Source organism: Eschrichtius robustus, chromosome 4 (assembly GCF_028021215.1).
Source record: "Eschrichtius robustus isolate mEscRob2 chromosome 4, mEscRob2.pri, whole genome shotgun sequence".
Taxonomy (NCBI): domain Eukaryota; kingdom Metazoa; phylum Chordata; class Mammalia; order Artiodactyla; family Eschrichtiidae; genus Eschrichtius; species Eschrichtius robustus.
The window spans coordinates 45,081,461-45,089,486 of record NC_090827.1 but is presented as its reverse complement, the minus strand read 5'-3'; positions in this window follow the sequence as shown (position 1 = coordinate 45,089,486).

Genomic DNA, 8,026 nt, shown 5'->3' with positions numbered 1-8,026 from the left:
AGAGATTATAGTCGAAAACTTCCCTAACATGGGAAAGGAAAGAGCCACCCAAGTCCAGGAAGCGCAGAGAGTCCCAGGCAGGATAAACCCAAGGAGAAACATGCCGAGACACATAGTAATCAAATTGACAAAAATTAAAGACAATGAAAAATTATTGAAAGCAGCAAGGGAAAAACGATAAATAATATACAAGGGAAAAATGACAAATAACATACAAGGGAACTCCCATAAGGTTAAAAGCTGATTTCTCAGCAGAAACTCTACAAGCCAGAAGGGAGTGGCATGATATACTTAAAGTGATGAAAGGGAAAAACCTACAACCAAGATTACTCTACCCGGCAAGGATCTCATTCAGATTCAATGGAGAAATCAAAAGCTTTACAGACAAGCAAAAGCTAAGAGAATTCAGCACCACCAAACCAGCTCTACAACAAATGCTAAAGGAACTTCTCTAAGTGGGAAACACAAGAGAAGAAAAGAACCTACAAAAACAAACCCATAACAATTAAGAAAATGGTAATAGGAACATACATATAGATAATTACCTTAAACATGAATGGATAAAATGCTCCAACCAAAAGACACAGGCTTGCTAAATGGATACAAAAACAAGACCCATCTATATGCTGTCTACAAGAGACCCACTTCAGTCCTAGGGACACATACAGACTGAAAGTGAGGGGATGGAAAAAGATATTCCATGCAAATGGAAATCAAAAGAAAGCTGGAGTAGCAATATTCATATCGCATAAAATAGACTTTAAAATAAAGAATGTTACAAGAGAAAAGAAAGGACACTACATAATGATCAAGGGATCAATCCAAGAAGAAGATATAACAATTATAAATATATATGCACCCAACATAGGAGCACCTCAAAACATAAGGCAACTGCTAACAGCTATAAAAGAGGAAATCAACACTAACACAATAATAGTGGGAGACTGTAACACCTCACACCAATGGACAGATCATCCAAACAGAAAATTAATAAGGAAATAAAAGCTTTAAATGACACAATAGACCAGATAGATTTAATTGATATTTATAGGACATTCCATCCAAAAACAGTAGATTACACTTTCTTCTCAAGTGCATATGGAACATTCTCCAGGATAGATCATATCTTGGGTCACAAATCAAGCCTCAGTAACTTTAAGAAAATTGAAATCATATCAAGCATCTTTCCTGACCACAACGCTATGAGATTAGAAATGAATTACAGGGAAAAAAACGTGAAAAACACAAACACATGGAGGCTAAACAATATGTTACTAAATAACCAAGAGATCACTGAAGAAATCAAAGAGGAAATCAAAAAATACCTAGAGACAAATTACAATGAAAACATGACGATCCAAAACCTATGGGATTCAGCAAAAGCAGTTCTAAGAGGGAAGTTTATAGCAATACAAGCCTACCTCAAGAAACAAGAAAAATCTCAAATAAACAATCTAACCTTACACCTAAAGGAACTAGAGGAAAAAGAACAAACAGAACCCAAAGTTAGCAGAAAGAAAGATACCATAAAGATCAGAGCAGAAATAAATGAAATAGAAACAAAGAAAACAATAGCAAAGATCAATAAAACTAAGAGCTGGTTCTTTGAGAAGATAAACAAAATTGATAAACCCTTAGCCAGACTCATCAAGAAAAAAAGGGAGAAGACTCAAATCAACATAGTTAGAAATGAAAAAGAAGAAGTAACAATTGACACTGCAGAAATACAAAGCATCATAAGAGAGTACTACAAGCAACTCTATGCCGATAAAATGGACAACCTGGAAGAAATGGACAAATTCTTAGAAAGGTATAACCTTCTAAGACTGAAGCAGGAAGAAATAGAAAATATGAACAGACCAATCACAAGTAATGAAATTGAAACTGTGATGAAAAATCTTCCAACAAACAAAAGTCCAGGACCAGATGGCTTCACAGGTGAATTCTATGAAACATTTAGAGAAGAGCTAACACCCATCCTTCTCAAACTCTTCCTAAAATGTTCAGAAGAAGGAACACTCCCAAACTCATTCTATGAGGCCATCATCACCCTGATACCAAAACCAGACAAAGATACTACAAAAAAAGAAAATTACAGACCAATATCACTGATGAATATAGATGCAAAAATCCTCAACAAAATACTAGTAAACAGAATCCAACAACACATTAAAAGGATCATACACCATGATCAAGTGGGATTTATCCCAGGGATGCAAGGATTCTTCAATATATGCAAATCAATCAATGTGATACACCATATTAACAAATTGAAAAATAAAAACCATATGATCATCTCAATAGATGCAGAAAAAGCTTTTGACAAAATTCAACACCCATTTATGATAAAAACTCTTCAGAATGTAGGCATAGAGTGAACCTACCTCAACATAATAAAGGCCATATATGACAAACCCAGAGCAAACATCATTCTCAATGGTGAAAAACTGAAAGCATTTCCTCTAAGATCAGGAACAAGACGAGGATGTCCATTCTCGCCGCTGTTATTCAACATAGTTTTGGAATTCCTAGCCATAGCAATCAGAGAAGAAAAAGAAATAAAAGGAATACAAATTGGAAAAGAAGAACTAAAACTGTCACCGTTTTCAGAGGACATGATACTATACATAGAGAATCCTAAAGATGCCACCAGAAAACTACTAGAGCTAATCACTGAATTTGGTAAAGTTGCAGGATACAAAATTAATGCACAGAAATCTCTTGCATTCCCATACACTAATGTTGAAACATCTGAAAGAGAAATTAAGGAAACAGTCCCATTTACCACTGCAACAAAAAGAATAAAATACCTAGGAATAAACCTACATAGGTAGACAAAAGACCTGTATGCAGAAAACTATAAGGCACTGATGAAAGAAATTAAAGATGATACAAACAGATGGAGAGCTATGCCAAGTTCTTGGATTGGAAGAATCAACATTGTGAAAATGACTATACTACCCAAAGCAATCTACAGATTCAATGCAATCCCTATCAAATTACCAATGGCATTTTTTACAGAACTAGAGCAAAAAATCTTAAAATTTGTATGGAGACATAAAAGACCCCGAATAGCCAAAGCAGTCTTGAGGGAAAAAAATGGAGCTCGAGGAATCAGGCTCCCGCACTACAGACTATACTACAAAGCTACAGTAATCAAGACAATATGGTACTGGCACAAAAACAGAAATATAGATCAACGGAACAGGATAGAAAGCCCAGAGATAAACCCATGCGTCTATGGTCAACTAATCTATGACAAAGGAGGCAAGGATATACAATGGAGAAAAGACAGTCTCTTCAATAAGTGGTGCTGGGAAAACTGTATAGCTACATGTAAAATAATGAAATTAGAACACTCCCTAACATCATACACAAAAAATAAACTCAAAATGGATTAGAGACCTAAATATAAGACTGGACACTATAAAACTCTTAGAGGAAAACATAGGAAGAACACTCTTTGACATAAATCACAGCAAGATTGTTTTTGATCCACCTCCCCTCCTAGAGTAATGGAAATAAAAGCAAAAATAAAACAATGGGACCTAATGAAACTTAAAAGCTTTTGCAAAGCAAAGGAAACTACAAACAAGATGAAAATACAACCTCAGAATGAGAGAAAATATTTGCAAATGAATCAACGGATAAAGGATTAATCTCCAAAATATATAAACAGCTCATGCAGCTCAATATTAAAAACCAAACCACCCAATCCAAAAATGGGCAGAAGACCTAAATAGACATTTCTACAGAGAAGACATACAGATGGCTAAGAAGCACATGAAAACCTGCTCAACATCACTAATTATTAGAGAAATGCAAATCAAAACTACAATGAGGTATCACCTCACACCAGTTAGAATGGGCATCATCAGAAAATCTGCAAACAACAAATGCTGGAGAGGGTATGGAGAAAAGGGAACCCTCCTGCACTGTCGGTGGGAATGTAAATTGATACAGCCACTATGGAGAACAGTATGGAGGTTCCTTAAAAAACTAAAAATAGAATTACCATATGACCCAGCAATCCCACTACTGGGCATATACCCAGAGAAAGCCATAATTCAAAAGGACACATTCACCCCAATGTTCATTGCAGCACTATTTGCAATAGCCAGGTAATGGAAGCAACCTAAATTCCCATCAACAGACAAATGGATAAAGAAGATATGGCACATATATACAATGGAAAATTACTCAGCCCTAAAAGGGAACGAAATTGGGTCATTTGTAGAGACGTGAATGGATCTAGAGACTGACATACAGAGTGAAGTAAGTCAGAAAGAGAAAAACAAATATCGTATATTAGCGCATATATGTGGAACCTAGAAAAATGGTACAGATGAACCGGTTTGCAGGGGAGAAATAGAAACACAGATGTAGAGAACAAATGTATGGACACCAAGGGGGAAAAGTGGTAGGGGGGTGGTGGTGGTGTGATGAATTGGGAGATTGGGATTGACATATATACACTAATATGTATAAAATGGATAACTAGTGAGAACCTGCTGTATAAAAAATAAAATTAAATTAAATTAAAAATTAAAAAAAATCACAGGTGGTCTTGTCTCCAGTGTCAGTGTTCTGAGCTCTCATGTTACACTGCCTCCCTTAATCCTCACAGCAAATCTACAAGGTGGGTATTGTTATTGTCTCCATGTTACAGGCAAAAAATGTAGGCACAGGGAGGCTAAGGAACTGTCCAGGATCACAGAGCTGGTAAGTGGTTCAGGCAAGACTGGACTGGTATCCATCAGTCTGATCCTTAACTAACCACAGGAAGAGAGATGCTATTTTTGTACATTTAGCCATCCAGAGAGAGAAGGAATTGCCTGGAAAGCATGTGAAGCTTTCATAACCTTCAAATACTGAGCCCCTGGGCTTTAGACTCAGTCCCTCATGCCCTTTCTCAGGCTTAATGCTGAGCTGGACTTTCTCTCCAAGCATCTCCATCATTCCTGCACTCCACTAGCAATGCTGAGAACACAGGCGCCCTTGACTAAATGCAGAGTTAGACAGTCCTGCCATTGTACACAGAGGGGACATCTCTTCCCTGAGGAGCGCACAGCATACTTAAGCACCTACACACTGAGCTTTCATCCTCTTTGCAGCCGGGCCTCCAGGACACTTTGAGAAGGGACAGCCAGTATCACCAATCCCTCTGGGCTCCTATTTGGGAAATAGTGTTGTTTTCTGAAGAGGAACAAGAGCAATCAAAGAGGAAGCACAGAGGATGTGTATGGCCATGACCATACAACAACTTGGTTTATGTCCGTTTATGAAGCTCATCTCTTTCTTCCTGCCCAGGCAAGGCCTATTCTGCCCAATATAGTGAGTTCGAGGGATACTGGGTCTGATCAAGGAGAAAGATAGGACCAAAGGTTTGGGGCAACACTTTGATAGGTTTGCATGCAGGAGGCGGGGAGGGGAGTCCCACACAGCATGGGACCATCAGAGGCTCTGGCAGAACAGGGCAGCACCCAGAAGAGTAGGAGGGTAAGGGAACTCCCAGGGAGAGGGGGTGGGGGAGGGACTTACACATTTAGATGAACGCGCTCAGCAGCCCCTCTGGGAGTCTCTGTGTCAGGACTCTACCAAAGGGCAGCAGCAGAGCGAAGTCTCTTAACAGCTACGAAGTTTCTCTGGTCTATGGTTCGCAGATGCTGGATGCGGTTTCTCAGGGTATGCAAAGCAGGCCATTTCTAAACAGCTAAAAATCTGCTCATCTATGCTGTGTTTAAAACAACTGAATACATTGTAAATATGAAAATTTGGCTTTGGTGCCCACAGGCTTTTGAGTTCATGGATCCCAGCCTGTTGTCTTCACAAGTCAGGAGCCAATATACAGGGGCCATCTTTGGCTTATTTATGTAACATCCTAAGACCCAGTAGGAAGTGCAGCCAAACATACCCAGCACCCACAGCTCGACCAGGCCCAAACTGATGCACACCCGAATTCTAGGTTCAGGGTTCTGACCTGAGAACCCACTTTGAATGCTGGTCATTGGCAGTGGCTGATGATTGATTCCCACCTCACCATCCCTTCATCAGCACAAAAGCAGAGAAATCTAACATTCAGACAATAAATAATATACATGCAAAAGGAATGGGTAGGAGGATATTTTACCTGCAAGAATCTATGAGGCAGTTTGAGTGGAGAGGTGTGCATCCACCCAAGTGTGACTGTTGTCTAATTTCACCAGCAGGCGGCGCTGTTACATTACATATCGGAGAGGGTCTGCCTTCCACCCTATGGCCTGAAAAGAAAGCATGCTTAAAATTCCTTATACTCTGGTCACTAGCTCTAGCCAAGCCCTACGTAATCATGGACATCTACAATAACACGTGTGATATTAAACCCATTCACTATGCAATCCAGCATATTCCTCCAAGACCCTCAGGAAATTCAGTACATGTATTTAATTTTTGGAAAACAAAACAAAATCTATTCACTAGACAGTCTACCTGCTCCTGGCTCCATAGGACAAGAAATAATAAAATGAGTACTCCACTACTCATTCTGTACTGTTGGACATATTATCCAACAGAGAAGGTTCTCTCTATATAATATTGTTTATTGTTTTTTAATTTGAAAGCATTCCAAGGCCCATATAAATAGGTGAACTCAAGTCTGAGGGATTTCACTTTGGAGATCTGAAAGTCTTTGTACGTTTGTAGGATTGGGGCGTGCGGCAGGAACAGAACCATTCTTTCCTTATCTGTCTGTTCTGAGCGCCTGAAATTCAGGTCCAAGTTCTGTTCTCAGGCCCTTTTATTTTCATACCATATTTTCTTCTGGGAAACTCTCATTGTCTACCATTGACTAAACGTCCATTCTCATTCCCAAAGCTCTGTCTCCAGCATTCCTAAGCTATCACCTATTACAGGTCTTGCTACTGCTCAAACTTAAAATGTTGGAAATTGGTCCCATCTTCTCTCTCCCCTAAACCACTTTCTTCTTCTCATTTTCCTATTTCTGTTAATGGTCTCCCATCTCCTCGACTCCTCAGAGTTATTATCTTTGACCCTTTCCTCCCCTCCACATCCTCCCAATTCAGTCCTTCCCTAAGTCCTTTCTAGTCTATTTCTGTAAAGTGCTTGCATCTCTCCAAACTATTTCTTGAGCCCTTTGTACGTGCAAGGACTCCTGTGCTGTGTTAAGGCCTTGGACTTGGCGCCAGTCTACTTTTCATTCTTTTGGCAGCATTGAAGCAAAACTCATAAAGCAGTACATATCAATAAATTGAATTACCAAAAATCTAATTTTAACTTAAATAGAAGGAACTGATGCAGTTTGGTTTTTTATTCGTTTTGTCACAGTAAATAATTTCACGTGTCTTCAGAATAAAATATAACAAAGCGGAATTATGCGAGCTTTGAGATTGCTGAGTAGAAATTGGGCCCCTTATGTAAAGCAGGTGTGATGACTCTGCAGTCCAGTGTAAGGCAGGGAATTCCCCTACTTTCCTGGGCATAGTAGGGTCCATACCCTGATACACTGATTTGGTAGATTTGGAAGGAAGTTGAGGAATCTGCGTCTTTAAACAAACTACAACAGAAATCTAAGGAGCATTTTAAGGAAAAAGTCACGTAGAAGAAAATCCAAGTATTTAATATAGAAATAAAATATTGTCCTTACACCATTAAATTGCTTTATACAACTACTCTTAGTCACCTCATTTATGTTATTTGATCCCGTAATTCTCTCCCAAGAGCTGACTGTTTCCTAAAATCCTATCTTTAGAAGCTCATATCTTTGGTTTCTAGTTTTATCTCAAGTTTAAATTTCAGTCTTGGTAGAAGTAACAGCTCAGGGTAGATCAATCCATTCATACCACATGAGTGTTTCAGACCCTGTTCTTGGAAGAGCAGGAAGTAGGCAAGACTCCTGAAAGGAGAAAGAAGGTGTCACAACATGCTCAAGTAGGCTGGGGAGCTGGGCCAGGGTTTCCTCACAGCAGGCAGGGGTGTGTCAGTCTGAGGCTCATTGCAAATGGTAGCTGAGGAGTGGAATGGGCTCAGG